The sequence below is a fragment of the Suricata suricatta genome, chromosome 2 (genome assembly GCF_006229205.1).
Source record: "Suricata suricatta isolate VVHF042 chromosome 2, meerkat_22Aug2017_6uvM2_HiC, whole genome shotgun sequence".
NCBI lineage: Eukaryota > Metazoa > Chordata > Mammalia > Carnivora > Herpestidae > Suricata > Suricata suricatta.
This window is the reverse complement of record NC_043701.1, coordinates 79,100,551-79,112,611: the sequence shown is the minus strand read 5'-3', so window position 1 is coordinate 79,112,611 and position 12,061 is coordinate 79,100,551. Positions and strand designations below refer to the sequence as shown.

Here is a 12,061-nt window from a genome sequence, read left to right as displayed (position 1 = left end):
ATTTTATCAGCTTCTAATACTACTGTACATATAGTGAGTACTTAACACAGTACCTGACATAAAGTAGGTGTCCAAAAAGAGTTTATTGAATGAATGAAACACTTTTTTAAGTTTGTTACCATGATTTAATAACACCAACAACTTCAGTAATAATATACTCTGCAATTTCATCATTATAACCTAACGGACTCAAAGTATGTAGATGTCCACTATGGGCCACAACCATGTTAGTACCCTAGGCACAATGTACTTAGCACCTATGACAAGAAATCGCTTTTCTGAGAGCAGGTTTTATCTGAGGGACGGGAAAGGATGTGCCTAGGGACCCGGGGCATCTTGGGAGGGAGAATTCTATAAGGGAAAACCAATAATAATAATGCCTTTCGTTTACTGAGTTCTAACTGTGGAACAGATATTATCTCATTCAACCTTTATGCCAACACTGTGAGATTATTTCCATTTGACAGATAAAAATTATCTTCCAGGTGTTAAGGAACTTCCCCAAGGTCATGTGGCAAGACTAAGCTTTGAAAACGTTTTCTGACCCCAAAGCCTTGTCTCTGGTCACGGTGCTTCTGGCCTTTTCTTCCAAAGGGGCAGGGAGTTCCTGGAACAGGGTGAGATGGGGAAAGAAGCAAAGCGAAGTGTGAGCTGGTGGTGCCACCAGACCAGCCTCATCTACACATCATAAGGTTGTTTAGAGGAGGCTCTGTTCAGGAGGAAAGGTAACTAATACAGATTCATTATCCAATTTTACTCTTTCTTACTAAAAGTCCCTTGAGACAACCCAGGATAAGACAACAGACTCACTCTTGGAGGCTCAAAACTGAACCCTGGAATGTGTGGAGGAAATACCAAAGATCCCATGATACAGATCTACTTTAGCAAGTATGTATTAGCCATAAAGTGAAAATCTTAGATTCTCTACATCTGAAGTTAACTTAACTGCTTATCTCAGGTGTTTCCCAGTCTTCTGAGAAAGCAATGTCAAATGCTAGAAAGCTTCATGTGTGAGGGCAGTGAGTACAAGGTGTCTCATGCTGTCTACACAGATTATGAGACTTCAAACCAAGCTAGTGAATGCCTGCATATGATAGTAAATCTCAGACACAGAGTGGGATATAGACGTATCAGCCATGTCTAATGACCCAGTAGAACTGGTCTCAGGAATTGGTTTGCATGAGGGATTATGTCTGAAGAACCAGAGAGAGTGGGCTTTTAGAGGGAGAATGCAGAGAATAATGTGATGTGTGTCATTGATTCTAGCTCCTGACCTCAGCCTCCATAGACTCATGTCTGAGACCTGAGGAGGCAAAACCTGATGGAAGAATTTTCTTAAGAAGCTCTGTGAGGCTGGAGGTAGGAGCCATAATGCCTGGGACCTGGTGATCAAGTAGGACAACCAGGTAGGAAGAACTATTCTCTCCATATTGCTGTTAGCCACAGCAACATTCTCTTTCAGAGACCTCTGGGCACTGCCCTGCCCTGGGCATGTTAAGGATTGGCAACTTGAAAAGCTCTGAAGGATCTCTATCCCTGACAAAGGCATCAGTGCCAAAGGTAGGCAGTGGCCATGGAATGGTGGCACCATTCAGTGCCTTCTAAGGTGGCTAAAACCAACAGAGGAGCTATAGAAATAGCACATGATGATATTGGATGTGATTTCCCTTTAGATACTCCCACAGCCTTCTGTGAATAAATTCCAGTGTCTGCTGAAGATTCTGTGTTTGGAGGTAGTTCAAAGAACTAGATCCCTTAAATGATTACTTTAAATGTGACCCACAAAGATTTGTATTATCCAGAGAATGAGATTTTATGCTACTAAAAATAATTTTTGAGAATCCCAGACACACTCATGGAAAAATGGCCTGGACCCTTTTTATTTCCTTGTTCTTCTTATCAGCTTCTGCCCTTTTCTGTCATCCTAGCCTTTCTTCTTGTCCTGGACTATCCACATGCTGCTCTTCCCTGATGATGAATACACTGGGCTTCTCTTAATTTGATCTTCCTTCCTTGAACACTATTGACTTACTGACTATAGACTACTCTACCCCTCCCCAGGGTTGGTCCCTCTCAAGAGGAGCCCCGTTCCTCTGCCTGGCTTTGCCTCTCACAAGTGGAGTCAAACATACAGAGAAAAGCTCTTTCCACACTAAAGTTTAGTGAAAGCAGACAGCAAGTAATTGAGACCCTCCACATAAATGCAAAAAAATAGACATCTGTAATTTCCACAATGCATGTTTCTAGGTTAAAGGACAGTATATTATAAACATAAATGACACTCTCAGAGAAGCATATTGTATATATTATAATTTCTAGCATTATAAAACAAGAATGTTAAAGTCCCCTAAAGAGAGAAGAGACCATCTGTGGTTTTATGACGTGAAGCAGATGAAACAGTATCTGAGAAGGGCTTAAGTTTCTCTTCCTGATATTGTCATCAGTTCAGTCATAACTTGAATAGTGTCCAGAGGATGTTTTCAAATTTTAAGGTGACCTAGTATTTAGGAAGCACCATGGAAATGATGGAGTACATCAGAATTCACCACAGTGGTTATCAACTCTGTTCCTGGCATACACATCATGTCTCATGTTGTCAGTTGTAACCCTGTACCCTACCCAGGCAAAGCAGTTATGAGAACCAAACTTCTTCCCCCCCAGTTTTCCCTGATCGCGTTATTTCCATTATTGTCTGGCACAAGATTATTTCAAAACTTCTGCATCATTCCAAGGTCTTCCAGTGGAAAGAATCAAATAAAGAAAGCAAATAATTTCACCCTTTCATCCAAAGGCTTTGGCTCTATAATACAAACTCTGGCTGTCTTAAAACACAACAGCTACCAACTCTATTCCGGCCCTCTGAATGAGAGCCCCGAGAGGCATTGGAATCTACATTTTAACATATTCCACGGGTATTCTTTTGCACACTGAAATGTGAGAACAACTGCCCCCAGCATATTCTCGTAGGCTACAAAAATTTGAGAAGATGCTCCACAAACACTATGTTATTATGTTCTTTGTATGCTCTTAGAGGTTGAAATTAATAGAATCAGGATACCTGTTTTGTTTGTGAGGTTTTGTTTGTTTGTTTTAAGGAGTGAAAGATATGCAAATAGTTGAACAGGAAACATGTGTGATAAAGATCTAAGGAAATGAATTATACATGTCTTCCAAAGGGGGATTAATAGTAGGACCTATACATTTTTACAACCTGGATTAAGCCTATTCTATGGCATCATACAATTAAAATTTGTGAGAGAAGGATTACTTCACTGGGAAATCAAAGCAAAACAGATTTCAAAATATCATATGTCTTTTCCCACAGACATAATGCACAAAAAACTATTTAGGCAAATTCGCCCAGTGGACACTGTTTATTACAACATACTTTCAGCAAAGCCTCTTTGGACTAGATCAGCTCGTAGCAGCCTGACATGGAATGCCCAAACATTGGAACAGCTGCTCTATAAGTAAAATATCCTGTTACATTGTCGTTAACTGACTAACTATTCAGAATATCTTGTCAGTGTGTCCCACAAACATAGGAAGTCTCATAAGACTATTCAAAATGTATTAAAATCCAAGAACAAGAATGTATACTTCTCCAAAGATGGTTCACACTGAATCACAATGCCCTTTCCAACATCCTTTGCTCAGGTTTACAGAATGAATTAGCTCACTTTTTTATTCATTCATTCATTCATTTCATTTTGGACTACAGCTAGTCTCCAAAGTTCTTGAGGCTCCCCATAATGGTCTAGCCAGTTCCTAGGGGGCCCATCAGGCCTGAGTGTCACCTGATTTCTCCTGCACCAATGGTCTCACCATGTAACCCCATATCCAAAGATTTAGGTTGCTCTTGTTGAAAGCTCCTGGAAAGACTGTGACTTCCCAGGTGACCCAATTTACCCCTGGGCTTCCCTGAGAAAAAGACTCTGAATGTACTGCCCACTAGCCAAGCCAGATCTAGTCCCTTCTTTTCTGGTTTTGAAGTAATTGTGACCTAATGCAGAAATCCTTAACAAGGTCTTCATGGATGGGCTTCACTGATTCCATAAAATGCTTGAGATTATGTATGAAGATTTTCTATGTAAATGTAAAGATTTTCTATGTAAATCTTCCCTAAGAAGATTGTCTGCAGAGTCCTACAGTTTCTCAAAAGGGTCTGTGACAGTAACGGTTATGACATTCACATCTTAAAGGTTGAATGGAATAGCCCTGAGTTAGAACTTACTCTATGTGTTTACTGACTTACTTTATAGCGGGAGCATTCACTTCTTTGTGTCACGTGTACTACCCATGTATTGAGAAAAGAGTAAGCAGCTTGCCTTCTGTATCAGTCAGGAATTGGCTTTGCCTGCTAGTAACACAGATCCTGTCACAGTGGCTTAAACAAATTAGGGATTTATTCTTTCTTGTAAAAGAAATCTGGGAAGGGAAACCCACAGTTTTTATGCAGCCACTGAGACACCATTAGAGACATGGGCTACTTCTACCTTCCTGCTCTGACATCGTCAGGACCCAGCTTTTACTTTACAATGACAAGAGAGCTGCCTTCTGTCTGTTTTTCTTTTTAGGAACTTTCCTAGATGTTCCACCAAATAAATTTATGTTACATCATATTGGCCAGAACTTTGCAACAAGGGAGAAATGAGAAATAAATGCTTTATAGGCAATTTGCTTCTCCCACACACACACGCCCCACTACAAACCAAATAAGGTTTCTGTTACTAAGGAGGAAGGGGAAAACTTGTTCAGTAGATAAATAGCAAGCTCCTTTATCTTTCATAAGAATAGATGTTAAATGAAGTGCTTATTTTATGCTTAGGTTTCCTCGGGAAGAAGTTCTTTGTAACACTTATTCATTCAAGGAGGCGGAAACATGTCTAGAAAATATACTGTTCTACATGTTTGTGAATCTCTCTCTCTCTCTCTCTCTCTCTCTCTCTCTCTCTCTCTCTCTCTCTGTCTTTCTGCCTCTTGGTCTCTCTCACAAGCATGTGCATGCTCACACCCACACACACAAACACGCACTCATGCCCAGCACTGACTAGGCACCTGAAGCTGATGAAAGACCACTGGCAGAACCCAGCATGCACACTCAGCTGTCCCGAGCACACCTCCAGCACACAGCGTTCTGTCCGCTGCCACACACCACCCAGTGAACAAGGGGAGACTCCCCTCCTCCTGCTGCTCTGTTTCTCTGTCTCGGAGACAAATAAGCAAAAACCTGTCTCTGCCATTGGAGTCTTCCATTGCTTTTCTCCCCAGCCTCAGCCTTTCCTTGGATCTATCTGAGCTTCCTGATGAGTTGAGTTCACTTTATTCAAACCCAGTTCAGCCTCATTTTAGGATGGGATTGGAATCTCGAACTCTGAATCTCTTTCCATATTCTGCCTTACTTACTGTGATTTACATGGTGGACCAGATGGGCTGCTTTCCTGTCTTTTGTGAGAAAACACCCAGAACCCCATTTATCTTTTTTCCCCTTGAAGGATTCTGATTTATTACCCAGATTGCGATTTCAAGATGACATCAGCCAGTCCATGGGAGCAGAATGCCCGTATTCTCCATTGGGCAGATGGAATAGGAGTGTTCTAAGGACGAGTATTTCTGTGTCCTTGAGCAAATCACTTCTGTTCACTGTAAGTAAAATGGCAGTGATCCTATCTGCTCCAAAGGTGGAGAGATGGAGCTCTCTCGCCTGAAAGATAGTATTTTCCACCAGTGGTTTCATCCTTGTAGTTCCTTCAGCATGAAGAGAGCATCCATTTGAGATCAGGACCCAGTGCTGTGGAATTTGTATTGCGGAATTTCAGAATTTCACTTCCAGTCCTTGGAAGTAAGAGGGGCTTTGGGTCCTGCTGGAGAAGCAGGGGAGAGGTGAGCCCCCAGTCCACTAGGTAAAGGACAGAGAGTGTTCCAACCTCCATGGATGATCTGTTCTGTCCTTTCGGCCAAGAAGCTAATGGCTGCAGGATGAGCCCTGAGCTACCTGAGAGGTGCAGTTAGGGAAGGGAATGGTACCCCCAGGAATTGATGTGGTCATCCTTATGACAGATTGGGAATGTCTCTCATCCAGAATGGTTTCCCCGTTTGGTTTTCTGCCTTGAGAACAGTATGTGTAAGGGTCACAAATGCTGTGTGGAAGGGGCTCTTTAAAAACAATTAAACTGGAAGTGCATAGATGCTGCTGGCTGAGCAGTGTCTTTTCTCTGCCTGCCAGAGAATGCAAGCCCTGTCTGACTTCCTGTGAAGCTAGTCAGGGCAGAACATCTTTTCTCCGGACCCTCTTCCCCGCAGCAGCCACAGCAGTAAATCTTCAGAGAGGCCTCGTTAGGCAAGTTCCTTTTTCAACTCCCTCCACCCTCCAGACCTCTCGAAACCACCACTGCCATTCTAGCATGTTATTATTTTTCCTCCTAAGCTTGCATTTTCCTCAATCCTGGCACCTAGGCCTCCCCACACTGTTCTCGCTTTCCTTAACGGACTCTTCTCTGGCTGGAATCTTTCCAAAGGGTGTGTTTGGGCAATCAAAAACTTCCCTTTTTGTTTTATCACATCACTGAACATACCAGATAAGGCCTAGCTAAGGGAGGGAGAGAGGGAGAGGGGGAGGGGTCTGGCTGGTTTGGGCTGGGGGGTTAAGGGGGGCAGGTGAAGGGAACACAGGAAGAAAGCAGAGGAAATCTTCATATCAGCTCTTAGAACCATGTAGGGACAGCAAACAGACACATGAGTATCTGGTGTGGCCTCTCCCCAACCCCAGCTGCCTCTCAGCAGGCTGCACACCCACATTCAAACCTGCAGTAAATGACCACAGGTTGGAAAGAGCATATAGAGCAAACCAGACACAAAATACAGTAAGACAGAGACACCAGGGCATTAAATAGTTAATTTTTAGCCAACCCAAAATTGCATTTCCATCATGTGCAAGCAGTCAGCTGCTATTGTAGGTCACTGAGATACAACGCACTATTTCTACAGTTTGTGGAAAACATTAGGCAGCTGTAATAAAGTCGATGGTATTTCCTTCCTTACTGAAACATGACTTCAGTAAATCCCTGTTTAAATTTTTTTCCTTTCTAAACATTTCTCTCCATCTGCACGATAAGTCAATAAAAAAAAATTAAAAGTTAAAATGCCTAATGAAATTTTATCAGGCATGAAATGGCATTTAAACCAGAGTTGCCACCCGGGCTTAGATGCATGAAAGCTGACCCGGACTTGAGGGGTTTATGAAAAGCAGGGGAGGGTAACAGCAAGTTTCAGTGGCCTTTATGTATTGCAGCCACTGAAAAAGAAAATCATTCCAAAGAGGCATTCCATGAAACCGAGACTCTTGGAGCAGTTGAGATTTTTACAGGAGGTACATCATTTCTGTAAAGCTCTGTATGCTTTCAGGCTGCCATTATTTTTTTCTTATTCACTCCTCTGCACAGACGTGCTTATTCTGAAATCAGTCTTCACTTGTGTATCTCTGTCATGATCCCAGGAAGAGTGGCAGGAAGACAGGCTGAGAACTTTTGTAAGGAAAAAAAAAAACCAGATAGGAAGGGTAGGGCACTTAATCCTTAATCTTTCTTAGAGAAGAGCACTGGGATGTGTCCATGTAGGCTCAGAAAGAGTTTTAAATCAATGGGCACAGAGGGGAAAAAAGTCACTCATCCTTGTACAAAATTGTGTATTTTAATAATTCCATATCACCCCATACTTAGCTCATAACAGACCTCTCATTTCCACAGGAGTTTGGAAAGAAAAGGAGACATTCAATGGATATGTGGATAGTTCCCAGACCTAACAATTTAAAACATTAAACTTCCTTAAAAGCAAATCCCAGAGTCCTCCTTCATGCAGAACACCCACTGAAGTCAAGGGGCATTACGTCCAAGAAGGGACAACAGTGTCAGACTCCAAATGGAGAGCATATTCAGAACTTTCCAGAAATGTCCTATACTTGTAGCCAGAGGGCTGTGTTTCAAAGAGGTTGGCCTTACTGATTTCCTTGGTGGAAGAAAGCTGTTGTCCAGGCTGCAGAGCAGGGAGAGGCACTCTGTCCGTTTCCAAAGCTCTGAAAATCAGCAAGGAATAGTGGTTTCCTCACACTGTGTTCCATTCAGCTGCACTTGAAAAGCCAACTGTCGGAGTGCTGAGCCCAAGCCCAAGTGGACAAGAATCCTTGCCTCTGTCATACACTGGCATTCAGATAGATAAGGAAGGATGTTTGTAAACTACAGGCAACATCACAGCACCACGTCGATTATGAATGCATCTTACCAGCACCCACCTCAACAGTATTAAAAGGCCCTCAATTCTGACAAGAAGATACAATTTTCAAATACTTGGACGGCTATCAGAGTCTCCCAAGTTTTTTAAATCATCAAGAAAGCTGGGTCTGCCAGTCCAGAAAGAATGTGTTCACTTTTGTTTAAAAAAAAAAAAAAATCCTGACTTTCTGTAATAACAAAACAATTGGTCTTAATTTACAAATTTTTACCTTCGCAGTCTAACCTTAGATATCCTATAGTATTAGAGGTTCAGTGACACTGAAACACACAAAATGCTTTCAACAGGGTACCTGGTGATTTTGGTAGGGACAGCTAACTCAGAAAAACTAATTGTGAATTATATGCAAAAGGTAAGCACAGCTCCAAGGATGAGAAACACTTGAGATTTACAGATATGCACAAGTCTCCACGTTTAGCAGCCCACCCACCAAACCCCAAATAAGACTATTATCCACCAGACCAGATATAAGCAGAATGCCTGGGTTATTGCCTGCTGCTGGAGAGAAATAGAAGAGACAGATAGACAGGTCTGACAGAGTGAAATTCAAGGGAGATGCTCTTTGGATGGACACACGATACCAACTGTGAGGCAACAGGAGCGTCAGAAACAGAACCAAGCCAGACAAATGGTGGAAACAAAAGGGTAATGTTTAGATGTGTGTGGTACGGAGAAGACTGAGGCCCACACATCTGCCATTTCTGTCACACCTGTCACCGGTAGAAACCCCACTAGTAACCTCTGGGCAAAGACAGGTCTTGTGGACCAGAGCTTGGATAATATTGGGGCCTTCTTTAAGAAAAAAAACATTTAATTTTTTTAATGTTTATTTATTTTTGAGAGAGACAGAGACAGAGAGTGAGCAGGGGAGGAGCAGAGAGAGAGGGAGACACAGAATCCCAAGACGCAGGCTCCAGGCTCAGAGCTAGCTGCCAGCACAGAGTTTGACGTGGGGCTTGAACTCACAAACCATGAGATCATAACCTGAGTTGAAACTGGACAATTAACCAACTGAGCCACCCACGTACTCCCCCCCCAAAAAAAACCATTTAAATGACAAATGCAAAATTATATACCAATGTGAAGATTTCTTTAAAAAAGGAAGGGCTCTGAGGTTTAAGCTTCATTAGTTTACCAATACACCCACTACTTGTAAGGGTACATTTTTCCTAAACATGAATGCTACACAGATACAGTTTGAGTCAGTTGTGCAATGTGAAGACTAATGACAGGCTATATCTTTGCTGGAGGAGGTCTGTTACAGTTTTACAAAGATTCATGTCCTGTTAACATTTCCATATCATAAGGTTAACTCTTCATCTTGTCTTTCCAACTGACAGGGTGGGCACTTAATCTTGAATTTGAGTCCTAGCAGATACCACAACCTTGGGATTATTTTGATTAGAAGGCCTTACAGATTTGGGCTGTTGATGGCTAGGTCAGATCCCCTGTGTATGCAAAGGGATCATCCAAGGTTTTGCAGTGGAGTCTTTGGTGAGATTTTGTATTCTTCCATGTTGTCCCTCTGTGCAGTCTTTTCCCTGGGATCACAATCTGCTCACTTGCTGCTTGTTGTCAGGAAAGTGAGTCACTTCAAAATCAGAGTCAACTTCATGCAATTTGGGGATCTAAACTAGTCATTTTAAGCATCAAGTTAGTATAGTTTAGAAGAGGATGTGAATACAAAACCAGCCTAATAAGCACTAAAAGAAAAATTATAGATACCATTAGAAATAACTGGTTCTTCATGGATGAAGGCTCCAAATGTCATTAAAAAGGGTAAAAGACTAATGGGAATCATTTTTAAACAAGACTCTGCCAAATAAAATATCTTATCATTTCATGATAGAGACAGTCTAATTTATTAATCTTCATTTTATTATTTCTCTCAGATGAAATCTGTGGGACGCGGGGCCACCTATCCTTCTCTACACTCAGACAAACTATATTTTACTGGTTGATGCCAGGAGGGAAATACAGCTAATTGCTTCTCTTTTTTAATGTTTATTTATTTCTGAGGGAGAATGCATGGGCAGGGGAGAGGCAGAGAGAGAAAGGATCCAAAGCAGGCCTGTGTTGACAGCAGAGAATCTGATGCAGGGCTCGAACTTGTAAACCCCGAGATCATGACCTGAGCCGAAGTTGGATGCTTAACCTACTGAGCCACCCAGGTGCTGCTTCTAAACCATGGTGTTCTACTTTCTTTTCTGGACTCAATAGCATTTGCAGTTCAAGAATCCACTCCCATTCAGTCTAACAGCAGTAGGGAAATCCTGATGCTGCAACTGCCTTTGATATGAATATTCTAAATAGCATTTTATTCACTAAAAAGTGGCAAATAAGCTTTTATTTTTTGAGGAAAATTAGACTGACCGTGCCCCTAGTCCCTGGAGAGGGGATTTGAGCTGGGTGGGCACTGGTGGAACTCTTAACAGCCTTCTACACAAAGCTAGTTGCTGGAAGTTTAGCCCCCAAAGCTGGTGTGGCCAGTGGTCCTAACAATGCTCTCAGCATAACCGTCTCTTCCAGAAGGAATTGGGGCATCATTCCAGGGTGATATAACACATATCCCATGTTGCAGGAAGTATTATAAACTTATCAAAGTTGCTATGGCTACTACCTATCAATACATGCAAAGTCTATGGGTTTTTTTTTTCATTCATTCAACTAACATTTATTTAGGGATTAGTTTATGTTAGACATAAATATGTAGAGATACTCTTGAGGAACTTAAAATACATATTATATGTATATATTCATGCATTTACCTCTCATGTATTTAACACACAGATACACACCAGACTTTCCAGCAAGTGTGCGTGTGCGCACGCACACACACACACACACACACACACACACACACACACACACACACACACGGTTATTTCCAGAGATTTTAACTATCTATGACAATGCCAAGAACCTTTGAGTCACTTGGGGAAGGAAACCATGTCACAAAGTTTAATGAAAAGAAATCATGAATTCATAAGAGAAGCCTCTGGTCCCCACACATAACCCATGTGCTCCTTCTAACAGTTCCAGCAAGATCCATTATCTCATTTCTAATACAGCAGTTTGCAAATAAAAGGCCAATACCAGCAGGATGGGAGGGAAGCTAGTAAGTGCACACAGGAAGTAAAAAGTACGGTCATTTCGTTTGGAGACAAACAAGACTACATCTCCAACAGTGCCTGAGCTAATAGGGGAGATTAAATTTGTTGAGCAGATTCCATTATGAGCATAAGGAAGTGTATAATTCATTTTAGAAAAAAATGTCTTATTTTTAAGCTGGTACTTTACTACATTTCTTCAATAATATTGCTAAACAAATGAGCTGCTATTATGCATACATTTGTCACTTACTATGAAAGTCCTCTATTTATCAAGTTTTGTCTGTCAGTAGTTTGGAGAGAGAAAATTACAGATAGGAAAATAATTATAGAGTAGTAAGTGTGATGTTATATATACTTCTTCCGCTCTGAAAATACTCTAGCAAAAGAAGTTTCTGTCCAAAATAAAAATCCCTTTGGTGACAGAGGAGAGGGTCCCTGCATTTGAAAGACAAGGCTAGGGCTCTGTCTTCAGCATAAATCCCCTTGATTTGTGACATAATAGTTTGCATGACTAATGTTTTTGATTCCTCATTTCCATGGACTGAATTGGTGAAAGTGCTTCTACTTTCCCGGAATTCCCAAGACTTAAAAGTGAGCTCTTTGCCATTTCAAATGCAACCTGCACAACCTGTTTTCAAAGGCTCTGAAGTGAGGTGCCAGGC

At 41.6% G+C, this 12,061-nt stretch overlaps 1 long non-coding RNA gene across 2 annotated transcripts in view; it reads left to right on the top strand.

Moving 5' to 3' along the window:
• LOC115306575 overlaps nt 1–12,061 on the top strand; it is a 156,013-nt gene that overhangs the window by 17,241 nt on the left and 126,711 nt on the right. The window contains exons 2-3 of one of the 2 annotated variants that reach the window (XR_003915380.1): nt 1,267–1,406; nt 7,746–8,353. This is a non-coding gene — a long non-coding RNA (uncharacterized LOC115306575). Of the gene's footprint in view, nt 1–1,266; nt 1,407–7,745; nt 8,354–12,061 lie in introns of those variants that run through there. The other variant, XR_003915379.1, reaches the window with a different exon arrangement.